This window comes from Kogia breviceps, chromosome 8 (assembly GCF_026419965.1).
Source record: "Kogia breviceps isolate mKogBre1 chromosome 8, mKogBre1 haplotype 1, whole genome shotgun sequence".
NCBI classification, from domain to species: domain Eukaryota; kingdom Metazoa; phylum Chordata; class Mammalia; order Artiodactyla; family Physeteridae; genus Kogia; species Kogia breviceps.
Window position 1 is genome coordinate 51,926,945 of NC_081317.1, and position 14,170 is coordinate 51,941,114.

Sequence of the window (14,170 nt, forward strand, 5' to 3'; positions counted from 1 at the left end):
TTGTCCATTTTATTGGCATATAGTTGTTTGTAGTAGTCTCTTATAATCCTTTGTATTTCTTCAGTGTCAGTTGTGATTTCTCCTTTTTCATTTCTAATTTTATTGATTTGTGTCCTCTCCCTTTTTTTCTTGATGAGTCTGGCTAAGGGTTTATCAATTTTTTTATTGTCTCAAAGAACCAGCTTTTAGTTTTATTGATCTTTGCTATTGTTTTCTTCCTTTCTATTTCATTTCTTTCCTTCTACTGACTTTGGGTTTTCTTTGTTCTTCTTTCTCTAGTTGTTTTAAGTGTAGGGGTTAGATTGTTTATTTGAGAGTTTTCTTGTTTCTTGAGGTGAGATTGTATTGCTAAACACGTCCCTCTTAGAACTGCTTTGGTTGCTTCCCATAGGTTTTGGGTTGTCGTGTTTACATTGTCATTTGTTTCTATGTATTTTTTTATTTCTTCTTTGATTTCTTCAGTGATCTCTTGGTTATTTAGTAACACACTGTTTAGCCTCCATGTATTTGTGTTTTTTACAGTTTTTTTCCTGTAATTGATTTCTAATCTCATAGCATGGTCAGAAAAGATGCTTGATACAATTTCAATTTTCTTAAATTTTCTGAGGCTCGTTTTGTGATCCAACATGTGACCTATCCTGGAGAATGTTCCATGTGCACTTGAGAAGAAAGTGTATTCTGCCACTTTTGGATATAATGTTCTATAAATATCAATTAGATCTACCTGGTCTATTGTGTCATTTAAAGCTTGTGTTTCTTTACTTATTTTCTGTTTGGGATGATCTGTCCATTGGTATAAGTTGGTATAAGTGGGGTGTTAAAGTCCCCTACTATTATTGTGTTACTGTTGATTTCTCCTTTCATGGTTGTTAGCATTTGCCTTATGTATTGAGGTGCTTCTATGTTGGGTGCATAAACATTTATAATTGTTATATCTTCTTCTTGGATTGATCCATTGATCATTATGTAGTGTCCCTCCTTATCTCTTGTAACAGTCTTTATTTTTAAGTCTATTTTATCAGGTACGAGTATTGCTACTCCAGCTTTCTTTTGATTTCCATTTGCATGGAATATCTTTTTCCATCCCTTCACTTTCAGTCTTTATGTGTCCCTAGGTCTGAAGTCGGTCTCTTGTAGACAGCATGTATATGGGTCTTGTTTTTGTATCCATTCAGCCAGTCTATGTCTTTCGGTTGGAGCATTTAATCCATTTACTTTCAAGGTTATTATCTATATGGATGTTCCTATTTCCACTGTCTTAATTTTTTTGGGTTTGTTTTTGTGGGTCTTTTTCTTCTCTTGTGTTTCCTGCTTATAGAAGTTTCTTTAGCATTTGTTGTAAAGCTGGTTTGATGGTGCTGAATTCTCTTAGCTTTTGCTTGTCGGTAAATCTTTTGATTTCTCCATTGAAACTGAATGAGATCCTTGCTGGGTAGAGTAATATTGGTTGTAGGTTTTTCTCTTTCATCACTTTAAGTATATCCTGCCACTCCCTTCTCTCCTGCAGAGTTTCTGCTAAAAAATCAGCTTATAACCTTGTGGGGATTCCTTTGTATGTTATTTTTTGTTTTCCCTTGCTGCTTTTAATATTTTTTTCTTTGATTTTAATTTTTGTTAGTTTGATTAATATGTGTCTTGGTGTGTTCTTCCTAGGGTTTACCCTGTATGGGACTCTCTGTGCTTCCTGGATTTGGGTGATTATTTCCTCTTCCATGTTAGGGAAGTTTTCAACTATAATCTCTTCAAATATATTATCAGACCCTTTCTTTTTCTCTTCCTCTTCTGGGACCCATATAATTCAAATGTTGGTGTGTTTAGTGTTGTCCCAGAGGTCTCTGAGATTGTCTTCAATTCTTTTCATTCTTTTTTCTTTATTCTGCTCCTCGGCAGTTATTTACACCATTTTGTCTTCCAGATCACTTATTCGTTCTTCTGCCTCAGTTATTCTGTTATTGATTCTTTCTAGTGTATTTTTCATTTCAGTTACTGTGTTGTTCATCTCTGTTTGTTTGTTCTTTAGTTCTTCTAGATCTTTGTTAAACATTTCTTGTATTTTCTCAATCCATGACTCCATTCTATTTCCAAGATTCTGGATCATTTTTACTATAATTACTCTGAATTCTTTTTAGGTAGATTGCCTATTTCCTCTTCATTTATTTCGTCTTGTACGTTTTTACCTTGCTCCTTCATCTGTGATGTATATTTTTTGCTGTCTCTCTCTTTTTGTTTTTTTAATGAGTGGGATTGTGTTCATGTTTTACTGATTGTTTGGCCTGAGGCTTCCAACACTGGAGTTTGTAGGCTATTAGGTAAAGCTGGATGTTGGTGCTGAGATGAGGAACTCTATGAGACCTCACTCCGATGAATATTACCTGGGTCTGAGGTTCTCTGTTAGTCCAGTGGTTCAGATTTGGAGCTCCCACCACAGGAGCTCAGGCCTGGTTCCAGGCTCATGAACCAAAATCTCGCAAGCCACCCGGGGAGGGAAAAAAAAGAAAACAGTAACAAAGTAAAAACTAAAGTTAGACTAGGAAACTAACAGATATGTTAGGAAGAATATATAAATTAAAATATAGATGAATCAACAGCTGGAAGGTACATCAGTACCACAATAGTAAAAAAGAGAAGGATGGAAAAGAAAAAAAAAGGGCGGGGGAAGGTCTTGGCTGTGGAGAGCCAGGCATAAGCAAGGGTCATGTTTGGGTGGTGGGCGGGGCTTATGCTCGGGACCCACAGGGCTGGAAAAGGCCCTGGGGACTGTGGGGGAGGGGTTTAGGCTCAAGGAACAGAAGGGGCCCAGGTGTGCCCTCCACCCCTGGTCTCAGAGGGCAGGAGACCTCACCTGGGAGCCCAGCAGGCTTCTCGGGCTCATGTGGGTGGGGCAAATGCCCTCCTCTCCTCTCCTCCTCCTCCAGTCTGTTGTCTGGGAGTGCCCCTCTCGCCTGCCTCTCCTGATCTCCCTGGCCTGCCTCCTATGCCCCCAAGGACCTATGTGGCCTGGAGGGGGCTTTGAGGGCAGGGGCCCAGCCTGGGAGCTCAGCAGGCTCCCCAGGCCCAAGTGGACAGGGCAATCACCCTCTGCTCCTCTTCCTCTCCTCCAAGATGGCTCCTCCCACCTGCTTCTCCTGATCTCCCCAGCCTCAGGGTTGCCGATCCTGGCTGGCCTCCAGTTCTCCTCCCCCCTCAATCCCCCTACGTTCTACCAGTTCATTTTGGAGTTCCTCCCATCTCCTTGGGTGTCAGAGTTCCCCACCAGTGGATGGCAGGTGCCCTAGTTGTGGGGAGATGCTAACTCTGCATCTTCCCACACCATCATCTTGACTCCACCTCTTCCTAAGCTATTTAATCATCAATTTTCTTCAGGAGTATTCTCAGGATTCGTGTGTCAAGGAACTTATTGGGGGAATTATTGGTCTCACAGATGGTATTATTCTTATTTGCAAACACCTACAGTGTTAGCCATTACAGGATCATCGTCTGGTTTTTACTAATTAAATATAGTATCGGATAGAAATGGTATAAAAAACCAACTATGAATTGCTAGGAACACTGAAATTTGGGAAAGATATTAGAACCTATCTGGTGCAACCTCCCACCCAGGGTGAATGATACTATGAAAAATTGAAGTTTGGTTCAACTTTTCCATGTAATAATCTTACTACAAAGGATTAAAAGTTCCAGAGTAAAATGTTTCTCTGCAAGGAGATCATCACATATTCCACAGAAATAATTAGAGGCCACATCAGGTGCCTCACTAAACTAATTATAAAGGGAAAAACCTAGGGTGACAATATAATGAAATATGAATTTCTATTATTATATTCCTTTAATTGTACTAAATAGGCTGAACAGTAGCTTTGTATCCTGTAAAGAACTTATTCCAGGAAAGTAACAATGACCTGGGAGAATGTAGGAGGCAAATTTCAGGTCTCTAGCAGTCTGTAACTAATGAATGTTTAATAAAACCCATAATTAACCAATATCTAAGCTGTAAGTCAGGAACACATGCTAGGCAAAGACATGGAGAACCAGTCAAGGACATAGCACAGGAGAATTTAGGTGGCAAAATTATGGAAAATTAACATATAAATGGTCTTTCAAATAGATACCCATTCATGCCATTTTATAGATGAAAATAGTAAAGCCCAAAGATAATAGGTGACTTACCAAGGTCACAAGGCACGTCAAAGGCAGAGTCAGAACTATTAGGCTGAACCAATTGCAATTGCTGGTATTTATTGGTTTTGACCTAAAAATTGCTCAAAGAAGAGGAGGGAGAGGAGGAAGGCAAAGGGAGAGGAAGCAAAAAAGAAAAGAAAAACTCCCCAATGCTAGCCCAGGCCTTTTTTTCACAATATGCCAGATCTTTGGTGTCTACAACCACTTTGCACTGAAAAACAGGAGGGTTTGGGGGTGGGGCAGAGAAAGATCTGGGATGCTGGGTCTCAATTACTGAAAAGAGCCTTCACCTAAATATGAAAATCGACTCTAAGTATTGGGAAACTGGAAGAAATAAAGTCTACGACCTTTCCATTTAAAAAATAAGATAACCAGTGGAGCAAAAAATAAATTGGAGAATGAATGTAATTAAATATCTGGCTCAAATAATACACCAGTTTGCAAATCTTAAAAAATAATAACCTTTAAAATTATTTTGAGCACAATCTAAGGGTTGGTAACAGTAGTTCATGTTTCTCTTGAACTTCCCTCCAAGGCTCCCTGGCTCCACCCAGTGCCACACAATCAAAAATTACACAATATCATCAAAAGATCTAGAAACAATAAATGCTGGAGAGGGTGTGGAGAAAAGGGAACACTCTTGCACTGTTGGTGGGAATGTAAATTGATACAGCCACTATGGAGAACAGTATGGAGGTTCCTTAAAAAACTACAAATAGAACTACCATATGATGCAGCAATCCCACTATTGGGCATATACCCTGAGAAAACCATAATTCAAAAAGAGTCATGTACCAAAATGTTCATTGCAGCTCTATTTACAATAGCCAGGACATGGAAGCAACCTAAATGTCCATCAACAGATGAATGGATAAGGAAGATGTGGCACATATATACAATGGAATATTACTCAGCCATAAAAAGAAATGAAACTGAGTTATTTGTAATGAGGTGGATAGACCCGGAGTCTGTCATACAGAGTGAAGTAAGTCAGAAGGAGAAAAACAAATACCGTATGCTAACACATATATATGGAATCTAAGAAAAAAAATGTCATGAAGAGACTAGGGGTAGGACGGGAATAAAACACAGACCTACTAGAGCATGGCCTTGAGGATATGGGGAGAGGGAAGGGTAAAGCTGTGATGAAGTGAGAGAGTGGCATGGACACATATACACTACCAAACGTCAGATGGATAGCTAGTGGGAAGCAGCCGCATGGCACAGGGAGATCAGTTCGGTTGTTTGTGACCGCCTAGAGGGGTGGGATAGGGAGTGGGGGGGGGGAGACGCAAGAGGGAAGAGATATGGGAACATATGTATATGTATAACTGATTCACTTTGTTGCAAAGCAGAAACTAACACACCGTTGTAAAGCAATTATACTCCAATAAAGATGTTAAAAAAATTACACAATAAACATGACTTGGAATTCATAGCATACACTGCCACTTTCTTCTTTTCCTTAGAAAAGCAACCTGGAGAACTATTAACCTCTTCTCCACAAATGGAAACTATGAAGTGTTTTAGCTCCTTGCAAACCTCAACGTTTATGACAACCCCAGATGCCTGGATATATCTATACACTCATATCCTGAAATAAATTCAGCCCAAGAGACAATTCATTCTTTCATTCCACAGGCCTTATTGAGTGCTTTCTTTGTATTGGGCACTGTACAATGGTCTAGGATGGAAACCAAGACCTAACAGTCTGGTAGAGAAGAGAAACAAGGAATCAAATACAAGAGAGTGTAATAGGGGTTTATCACCTGAATTGACTTTTAAGAATGACAGGAGGTATCCAAGTGAAGACTCAAGGGAAAAGGCAAGGCTTGCAGAATTAACAGCCTTGTGATAGTTTGTAAGCACAGACCGGAAGGCTTTCAGGGAACTGATTATAGCAGGAGGCTCTGAGAGGCACAGTGGTGAAAAGGTGGACTCTGAAGCCAGAATGGCCTGGTTTAATCTTGATTCTCCTACTTTACTCTCCTGTGCCTTGGTTTTCACATTCACCAAACTGGGATAGTAACCATATCTCTCACACAGGGTAATTGCTGAGGATGAAAGGAGTTAACACACGGAATGGACTTAGAAGAGCACCTGGCACATGGCAAGTGCTCAACATTTATTGGCTGTAACTATTCCGGCTGGAGTATAAGTACTTATGGACTGGAAAAGGAGGCAGTCACCAAATGATGCACAAATGGGAGCTGAGACTCTTTCTCCCTCCACACATGTTCTGTAGGGGAGCCAGCCCAGGGATGCTCACAAGCAGACACTTCCTTCCTTTCTCTAAGGACACCATGGGGAAGTCTAGAGGACCAGCTACCTCAGAGGTGATCACTTTCACCTTTCAGCCCTAGTATGAAGGAAAATGCTGCCAGCACCTCCCTGCAGCCCTTAAAGTTACCAGGGGCTCAGTGGTTCAGTGGTTACATGAGACTAAGAGTCTCAGAGTAGAGAAATTTGTGCTCCCTGCAGCCTCCTCCATGTCAGGACAGAGGATGATTGACAGGGTGGACAGAGAATGTAAGAGAAAGATCATGGCTCACCGGCACTATCTCATATCTGTCTGCCTTCTTCTGATGTGTCTCGCATCTCTTGGTACCTTCTTGTCTTCTACCTGCCAAGGGACCATGGAGGAAAAGAAGGAAGAGGAGAAAAGAAGAGGAAAATGAAGAAGGAGGAAGAAGAGGAGGAGAACAGAGACTAATATTTATTGACTGCTTATATCCTAAGCATCTTCTATGTGTAGATATTAATCTCATTTATTGAGCACAACGTCCAATGAGATGGTACTATTATTATTCACATCATACAAATGATAAAACAAACTAAGGCCCAGGGTGATTAAATATTTTACCCAAACTCACACAGCTGGTATGTGGTGAAGCTGGGAATCTAACATGTCTAAACGACCACACTTACAGTCCTCCATGTACCCTTACACTTTCTGAAGGCCGTCAGCATAATGGGCTGACTAGGCTTGCCTTCTTCATGAGGTGTTCCATGCTCCAAATGTCTCTCTCCTCCTCCCCACCCAGACCCCTGTCTAAATAGTTATTCTTTCAAAATACCTAGGTAATAAAAACTATATATATATACATGCATGTATTATAAGTGTGTATTCGTGTTTGATTAAATTGACATTAAGAAAAAGAAGAGTTCTAATTCTCTCCCAGCAGTATACATCATAACACACTCATGCAGGTGCACACACCCCAACACTTAATCCTCCCAGAAATATCTGACTTTTGAACGGATTGTTAATTTGAATTATTCCTGAATAAAACATAAAGAAATCTCATTTTTTCTTGAGAACCCCACACTTTATTTATTTATTACTTATTGGCTGTAACTATTTGGGCTGGAATATAGGTGCTTATCTTCATTATCCTCAGACAACGAATACACTTAGGATCAGAACCATCCTCCACTATCCAATATACATTTATCAGCCATTTACAACTTCATATGCAATGAAGTTCATGTGTTACTTCTCCTGGGGATTGCCTTAAAAGCCTCAACTTTACTATAGAATACAAAGTTTTCCCTCCCTCCCCCCACTACAAGAATTCAAGACCTCTCTTAACATGCACAATTGTTTCCTGTAAGGACCAAAAGGTCAGACTTATGTGAGGGTAAAGAATCAAATATGGAAGGAAAGAGAAGGAGAATAGGTCGAAATTCAAGAGAATGATAAATTTTACACTAAGAATTTCGTACGTGACGTTAAGAATCTCTCTATATTACTTTTTCTACTAATAGAAATAGAGATTTGTATTATAAGAGCATTTCAGATCTCTCCAAAGTTAAGCTATAAAAATAGAAAAAGGGAAATGGAAATAAGTATCAAGAAGTATTATGTAAAAACAATAAGCTTTACAAAAATCATTGTAATGTAATCAATGCAAAACATCCATTTTGCAATATGCGAGATCACACTCTTAAGTCAACCAAAACACATATCAAGATACCTTTGTTTTGCAGGCACTGCTACACACTATCAGGGAGATCCGAGGAAGGCAATGACTAGGCAGGCTTTCAAAATTGGTTTCTCGCTCTAAATTTAATTTGACTCATCTAGTGCATTATCTACATGTTTTCTCATTTCTCACTCTGTTCAAACAGCCTGAGTCACTATTTTGATTTAAAATTTGTAAAAGAAATGCTGTCTGTAGACACCTAGCAACTTGAGTCATTGATGTTTTTATAGGCAGACTTTCTTAAATAGACAAGCAATATTTAGGGCTTCCCTGCTGGCGCAGTGGTTGAGAGTCCGCCTGCCGATGCAGGGGACACGGGTTCGTGCCCCAGTCCAGGAAGATCCCACATGCCACGGAGCGGCTGGGCCCGTGAGCCATGGCCACTGAGTCTGCGCGTCCGGAAGCTGTGCTCCGCAACGGGAGAGGCCACAGCAGTGAGAGGCCCGCGTACCACAAAAAAAAAAAAAAAAAAAAAAAAAAAAAAAAACAGCCAGTTTTGATGCTGGATAGCATAATTAACAGGAAACTCTGCCTACAGAGATTTAACTTTGTGTGATTTATCTCCATCTAACAGAACAGAGTTGTAAGAGGGATCCAGGGCAAGCCAGAAGATCTGCGAGAATGAAAGTGGTGAGATGTGTTTAGCTCCCGGGACTGAGATGGGGATGAATCAGAGTGGGACAGTGAACACTTCTGTCCAGAAGACAAGACAACTAGAGCAAGGGCCATGCCCCAGGTCTGGGGTAAGGTGAGCGGAGTAGCGGGGGAAGGATCTGAACAGTTATTTAGCATCTAACGGACATGAGGCGCTGTGCGAGTTATCTCGAGATTTCACGTAATCTTCACAACCACTTTAGGACCTAAGTACGTTCGCCTCCAGTTTACAGATGAGGAAAAGGAAAGAGAGGTGAGGTCGTCGACTCTGAGGACACAGCTGGGAAGGAGCACTTCACCACCAGAAGTAAAAGGTTTAAAAAAAAATTCCCTTTCACCTATATCTTTTTTTTTTTTTTTTTTTTTTTTTTTGCGGTACGCGGGCCTCTCACTGTTGTGGCCTCTCCCGTTGCGGAGCACAGGCTCCGAACGCGCAGGCTCAGCGGCCATGGCTCACGGGCCCAGCCGCTCCGCGGCATGTGGGATCCTCCCGGGCCGGGGCACAAACCCGTATCTCCTGCGTCGGCAGGCGGACTCTCAATCACTGCGCCACCAGGGAAGCCCTCACCTAGATCTTTGTCTTATCTTTCTAACCCCCCTCAAAATGTCTGCCTAAAGCGGAAGGTCCGTATCTGGTCATTAGTTGATGAATTGACCAGGTTGTGGTGGCCAAGAAACAACGAGCTCATTAAAAACCACCTGTGAAACAGTTGCGCCCAGGGGATTTTGTTTGAGAACCGTGAAAGGTGGGGCTGGGGATTTGGCTGCGGAACCTGGCAAGGGCCAGTCTCTCTCCCAGGGCCAGAGCAGGGTTGCTTTCAGGCTGAAGGCAAGTCCTGGCTGCAGGTGGAAAGACATTGAGAATAACAGGCTCCCCTGCGGTTACTACATCCTGTAGTTCCTTTCAGTTCTCCTTTAAAGAACACAGGCAATAAACTGCCACTAGGTGTCCTCAAAGTAAAAATAATCACAGCTTCAAAAGTACCTGGGCACCTTTAACAACGAACATGACTTACTTGTCCAGGTTCTTTGACTCCTCGGCGCTAAGGGATAGAGTGGCATTTAGTAGTTAAACAGGAACATCTGACTGCTGTAAATGACATGGAGTTCTGTAAAGAAAAGGACATTTCAGCTACTGACTTTCATTTCTAATTAGGGCTTGTATTACTCTGCTTCAGAAAGGCAGGTCAAGGAAACATCAAGTGGGCAGTGGAAACACTGTTCTTGCCCAAACCTACCAGTCTTCTGGAGAGCTCCCACAGAATAGAAAACACCTGGGGACCAGCTTATCATTGGCTCTGAGCTACTGAGCAATTTCAAGACTACAGAAACTGCTCTGGAAGATTTTTAAGGTCGAAACAGCTTAAAATTTAAATTAGATGAATTGCAGCAATTGCTTTTTCCTAAAGCAGAGGCTGCAGTAGCCTTTGTTTTCTTTAGTTCTGGCATGGGCAAAAAGCACACTTTAGCAAAGTATGTCTGTCCTCAGCCCGTCTTTTAAAGGAACACAGACTTCCCTTCTCACCTTTGGTCTCTACAGGCTCAGCGTCCCCTTCCTCCTCTCCTTCCCTCCTGCCCCTTCTCCTGCCCAGTTCTTTTTCCCATCTCCACCTCTTCTGTTTCTCCTCTTCCATCTTCTCCTTCTTTTAACCATTTTTACACACAAAAAAATCAATTTCCTGATATTGATCTTTTATACACTCAGCATGAATAAGTATATGGTTTTAAAAGTCAGGAGAAAAAAAAAAAACACGCACAAGAGGAAAGGAGGAAAAGAAGACTAGAAAACAAGTATCTCTATATGTACCTGTCCAAAACTTAAGAAGGAGAATTAGGCTTCCAAGGGCTGGGGGGTGGTGATAGAAGCCATAGAGGGTTGCCTCCGTTTGTTTTCCCTGCTTCAGATGCTGGACTCCTGTATCATGTTTTAGGAATTTCTAATCTGACCACAGCCAGGTGACTCATTCCCAATGACCGACCATTTAGGCTTGTACAAAACACCTGGAAAGATAAAACTAACCTAGAAAACAATCTCTCCATGTTAGCCTTTCAAAGTGGGTAGGGGAATTTTCAGCATTTATTTCTATTTTGTTCACCAAAGAATCACAGGCCTTCTTGATTTCAGACATAGTTGCATCTGACAGTCAAAAACAACTTCCAAATCAAATGATAAACTGGCATGGACTAAAGCTTGCTTCTGCCTGGGGAGGGAAATAAAAATGAGTCAAAGGTGACCTTATTTGGGGCCAGACAGAATGGAGGTGACTATGGTGGGTGCACCCTGTCTGCTGGCAGAAGCCAGCTCCCTGGCTCCACAGACCATCCCTCTCCTCATGTACCTCACTGACCCCACTTTGCCTCTCAGGGACACATCATCTGTTTCTCTCAAGGCTAACTGAGATGATCTTTATGACTAAAGTCTTTCTGAAAGCAAGCCATAAGGGAAAGAGAAAGTGGGGTCCACAGAGTCTAATTCAAAACCTAAATGTTAACTAAACCCATATAAACAACCATATACCAGCACGCCTCTTCCTTTTGTATAAGAATCAGAAAGGGAAAGGAATCAAGAAAATACTTTTCTGAAATTCAGTTGTCCTGAATTTAGAAACCCTGGAGGTAGAAGTAAACTGTACATACAAACAAATAACTACCTGTTTAACTCTTGTTTCTAAGATAACAGATAACATCAATCAAGCACTTAAAATATTCCTGGGTCTGTGCCAGGAGCTCTACAAATATTAAATAACTTAATGCTCTCAACAGCCCTACAAGGTGTATATCACTTTTTAAATTGAGATATAATTGACATATAACATTGTATAAATTTATGGTGTACAACATCAATATATACATTTATATATTGCAATATTATTACCATTATATATCATTATTATATCCATCGACAGGAAAACTTGCTCAGAGAGGTTTGAAACAACTTTTGAAGTGAACATCAATTTCCTCTGACTTAATTTGACTGTGGCCCTCATACTGCCTGAGACCCCGAGGAACTTGGGAATTAGGATAAACTGTATAAGAATTTAGATGGGAAATTAGGCCATTCATTAATTTTAAGATCTTCAAAAATGAAACTGATATTTCTCAATATACAAAGGAGGGAAACATACTCTCTGACCATCCCTTGTTCTTGTCTTTATTCTTTTTTAGAAGATTATCCTTATTCTTTGCCAGTAGACTCCATTCCCCACTCAAATCACCCAAGGGTACAGAGCTAGGGGTCAAAGGCCCAGGAATTGAACCCAGGGAGATACAGGTCAGAGCATGGACTGTAACTGACTCTGCTCAGCTGACTTACCTTGTTAGTTCCCCTCATGCCACTGCCACTTGAGACCAAGTTTGAAGTGTAGAGGACTGAAACTTTTAAAAATCTGAGTACTGTTATGTGAATGAAGGGGAACAACTGAAATGACAAAGGAATGGAGGAAAATTCACTCAAATAGCTGACTTTCAGTAGAAACCAGCTTGTCTGTAGTACTATATCCCATTTGCAACACATTGCCTGAGGTTATTAACTTTAGTGCTACTCAGTGTGCTCCAAGGACCTGTGAATGAGAAAAGAACAAAAATTTGGTAGCACCACATCATCCAAGGAAAAGATTCTATATGTTCAAAAATATCTGTCTGCCACGGATTAGAAATAAAAGCAATTGGTCCTTCAAAACAAACAGTTTAAGAACCATTAATTTATTTCACTAGGATCTTGGTAGGTGTCTCCAGGTCTCCCTTATAAGGCTTAAGAATCATTCAGCAAAACCTAAACTTATTGTCTGTCTCTCCAACTTGAACCTAAGTTCCCCAGGGATGAGCCTTTGTTTTGTTCACTGCTCTATCCCTAATTCCTGATGTTCAGTTAATCTTTGTTGAATGATTGAAATACACTCCTTTACCAGTGAGAAACACCCCAAGACTTGTCCAAGAGTTACTCTGGACCACTTTGAGAGTGGGTCACAGGACCCAGGTGATTGCAGTCCTCTGTCCCCAGCCTGCCTCCTCACCTTCCTACCATCCATACCCTGTCACTCAGCCCAGACCTTTACCTCCCCAGGAGGAGAGGTAGGAGAAATTATTTCCATTTATTTTCCCAGATGAGCATCAGAATTATTTGGGCACATTTTCCAAAAAGTCCTGTTGAGATTTTGATGACATGACTCTTAATATATACGTTAAAGAAACACATCTTTAGGACATTGAGTCTTCTCACTCATGAACATATGTCTATTTTCTTGTCTTCTTTTATGAAGCATATTAAAATCTTACAGTCTTTGTATCATTTCTGCATATTTATTGATAAGCTAATTTTAGGATGCTTTATTTTTATAGTTGCTATGGTATATGGGGGTCTCCCCACAGCCTTTCATTTTCTAATTATTGATATAGAGGAAGAAAGGAATCATTTTGTGAATGTTTATTTTGTATCAATTCACTTTAAACTTTTACTAATTCTAAGAATTTTTCATTTATTATTTTGGGCATAATATCATGTTATCAACAACTGATCATTTTGTCTTCTTCCATTTCTTTCCTCTAGTTGTATCTCTTTTTTTGTTGTTGTTTTTTGTTGTTGTTGTTTTTGAGTTGTATCTCTTTTTCAGCTCTTTTTCCTATTGCATTCAACAGAGTGAATTCTTCTTAAATTAACCTTATAAAATAAAGTAAAAATAAGAAGCAACCACTTTTCAGCTGAATAATACTTCAGAAGGTGAATCATATATCATAACATTTTTTTTTTTTTTTTTTTTTTTGGCGTGCTGCACAGCATGCGGAATCTTAGTTCCCTGACCAGGGATCTAACCCATGCCCCCTGCAGTAGAAGCATGGAGTCCTAACCACTGGATCACCAGGGAATTCCCATGTCATAGCACTTTCAGTGGCAAGGAAATGTTATATTCAGTCAAATCCTCACTCTACACCTAAGACAAATGAGGACCAGAGAGAGTAATTTTCTTTCCCAGGATATTAAGTCTACTTAAGGGGAAGGAACCATTTCCTGATTCCACTAATTTCCTGATTCCATAATTTCCAATCATGTGGAAGACACAACCTGTCTCCCACATGATTCCTGTTTTCACACATCATAATCTTCCCCTCCACACAGCTTTCTCCAAGTAGGCCCTGAAGAACTTGATCTGAGAGTGTAAATAACAATTATAGCAATTTACAGGAATTTATTGTTATGTACACCTAATTAAATTATAATAAAATTGTACATATTCCTAAAAAATTCTCAGCTAAACACTGCTATAAGTTGTATTTTATCACAAAATGATATTGCTCCTGTGTACTTATTCATAATTTCTACCATTTTTATATGCTTTCAAGGAAATATTGGGGCA